The 2,954-nt window shown below is 36.3% G+C and overlaps 1 protein-coding gene across 3 annotated transcripts in view; it reads right to left on the reverse strand.

The window, feature by feature from the left end:
- The window catches only part of LOC103154704 (unconventional myosin-XVB-like), a 56,853-nt gene extending 54,142 nt beyond the window's left edge, over positions 1-2,711 (reverse strand). For all 3 annotated transcript variants that reach the window (XM_016662929.1, XM_016662928.1, XM_016662927.1), the window contains exon 1: positions 2,540-2,711. The gene's annotated coding sequence lies outside the window, so the exon portion shown is untranslated. The remainder of the gene's footprint in view (positions 1-2,539) is intronic.
- Between the last annotated feature and the right edge of the window lie 243 nt (positions 2,712-2,954).

Here is a 2,954-nt window from a genome sequence, read left to right on the forward strand (position 1 = left end):
GTTTTATAGTTTGACAGTATGTGTAAGAGAGTTTGATAGTGAATGTAAGAGAGTTTGATAGTACGTGTAAGAGAGTTTGATAGTGAATGTGAGAGAGTTTGATAGTTTGAAAGTACGTGTAAGAGAGTTTGTAGGTTTTGGCCCTTGGGGCCTCTCATATACTGGTGTTGTTGTCTATGTTCAGCTACAATTCATTTTGCCCCCAAAAAAGTTGATTCTCCTCCTGTTCGACTGGAGCCGGGACAGAGTATAATATATATATATATACTCCTTCGCTCACACACATCGTTCAACCAGACAGCTATTTGTAAGCCATAGGGGTGCCCAGAAATAGTTTGGAAACCACTGGGGGGGCCCAGGAGAAAAAGTTTGGGAACCACTGAGTTACTCAGTACTTGAGTGGTTTACCAAATACTTTTTATACTTGTTTAATTAAACGTGTTTAATTAAACAAATTGTACTCCGACTGGAGTACAATTTTGGGGTACTCTAACCGACCTCTATGCATGAATGATTGCTCTATGGATCACTTTTTAAAAACAAAAAACACCGCCATAAAATATCTATCATTGCAGTGGACGCCCAACACATGAAAGTAGGGCAACACGCTGTGGTGGGCGTCCCTTATATTTATTTCAGTAAGGTGGCAACCCTAGACCCAACAAAAATAATAATCTCAGTAATTATTGTTTCAACAAGGTGTTGCGCAATTCTGTGCGTTTCGGTTCCATTACCAAAATAACTAGCAAAGCAGAAGTTTAAAATTAACTAATCAACCACCGCTGTATTCAGGGGAACGGTTATTAATAATCGCAAAATAAATATCAAGCCTGAAAACCTAATATCATAATGGACTAAATTGTTTTAACTTATTCTGTGCTGGGCTCGAGGAGCGCAGGCGGTTGCCACGGCAACGGGTGTCCTTAAGTGACAAAGAGAGAATAACAAGGTGCAAGTGATTTAGAGTTGATCACCTATTCGGGTTATTTTGCCTTTGTTTACCTTTGCTGTGGCTCTTTACAGCCGCTGTAGTTTCTGAACGTTCAATAAATGACAAACTTGGACTAATTATCCCATTCGTCTGTGAGCATACGTCATTCAGAACAAACATCAAACATGGTAAATATGTTTCATTAAGTATTTAACAAACAAATGGCTTCTACAAACAAACAAATGGCTTAATTTCTATGTGAAATTAAATTAATTGTCTAATTAAAAAAAAAAACTTTTATTGCTCTCTGGCATCTTGCTTTGAGCTCAGTCTGAGAGGTTTTTCCTCTATCAAACTATTTCTTTGCTTCTTATTTAGTGGAAATATTAATGTTGTTGAGTCTTTCTCCAAAATAATAACCTTTTTCAAGCTTTATAGCTCCACTGTTGAAAATGAGGCTCTAACATTCACAAATGACATTAAAATAAAATCCAGTCCAACATCTGGTGTGAGGTGATTCCTATGTAACCTGTTGGTGGAAAAATATCCCAACTTCAGAATATGTGCTTTTAACTTATCAGTGCTCTGAGAGTCAGAGTGAGGAGGCGCCATGTCAGGAAGATGAAGTGGAAGCTGCAGGATCTTCAGAACAAACAGGTCATGATGCTGGGCTACTGATTATCCCTCTGTCTGGACACAGGATCAATATAACCAGTTTAAAAGCTAAAATGAATGGTTCTACGCCAGACATGGAAAACTGGGATGACTCCATGCCATGATGTTCAGGATTTAGGTCTCATGTGTCAGTATGAGGGAAATACAGCTCCATTTTGTAGCAATTCAAGAGATACCCAGCTTTTATCGCTTCGCAAAAACATTCATCAGCACAGAAACGCCAAAGCACACAAAGAAGTTCTATATATATATACATATATATATACTTTTGTTATAGTACCCCCAAGAATTTAAAACTACTTTCACCCCTGGTGTGACATAGCAGACTCATCACATTCACATGGTCAATTGTTGACATCGCTTTAGCCCCATCCCCTTCCAATAGAAAGTCACATGTTATGCTGCTGGATGTCTTCCTTTACTCTTTGATTCATACAGATTTAAAACCATGTCTGATAACATTCATTAGCATGATGCTGAATCATTCTGTCAACACTGTGGTGTCAGAATGCCAAATTTTAATCCCTCGCCATTTGCATACGGTTGGTTCTAAATTACACATGCATCTAATGATTTAACTAAACTGGATATGATTAATAATCCACTACAATTTCCCCAAAAAGCCACTCCCAAGTATAAGGGGTTAGACTCTCCAACACATGAATAAGATACCATTCTCACTAAAACATAATTAATTAATCTTGTAATTATGTTTATTGTTTTGATGTTGAAAACTATGTTGGTGAAGACCACTTATTACAATTTTTTAAAATTGGTTTATGTAGTTTTTTTAAAACCTTTCACTGACTTTAATGGATTTTAAAATCCAGGAAATATTGTTTGAATGAAGATAAAATTTTCTGAAAATTAAGCATTTTACTTTTGACATAATGACACTTAAGAAAAATTTAGCAAAAACATCTATTTGCATACCTAGCCTGATGTCCTCGGATGTGACTCTGGAGAACAATTGCTTTTTGTTTGAAAAACTTGAAATTTCTTCTACAGAGAAAACCCCTGATGTTCCTCTGGATGGTGACAGCTGCCCATGTCTGAGTGCTCTTCCATTTGTCCTCCAACTTCTGGTACAGAAACTCTTTAAGAAACACCTATAGACCCATTCAGCAAATGAGAAAAATATAGAAAAATCATTTTAGTAACTTAATTCATTAAATGAAACAAGTGAAATCAATTACACATACACACTGTCATTTTCAAGCCTTTATTTCTGTCAACTATAATGAGTGACCCAATACAGCTAATGAACATATCACTTAATTTCATAGATTAGAATGTTTGATCAGACCAATCAAAAATATTTAATTACAGAAATAAGGGCTTAGCCCCT

The sequence above is a fragment of the Poecilia formosa genome, unplaced genomic scaffold (genome assembly GCF_000485575.1).
Source record: "Poecilia formosa unplaced genomic scaffold, Poecilia_formosa-5.1.2 Scaffold396, whole genome shotgun sequence".
NCBI classification, from domain to species: Eukaryota; Metazoa; Chordata; class Actinopteri; order Cyprinodontiformes; family Poeciliidae; genus Poecilia; species Poecilia formosa.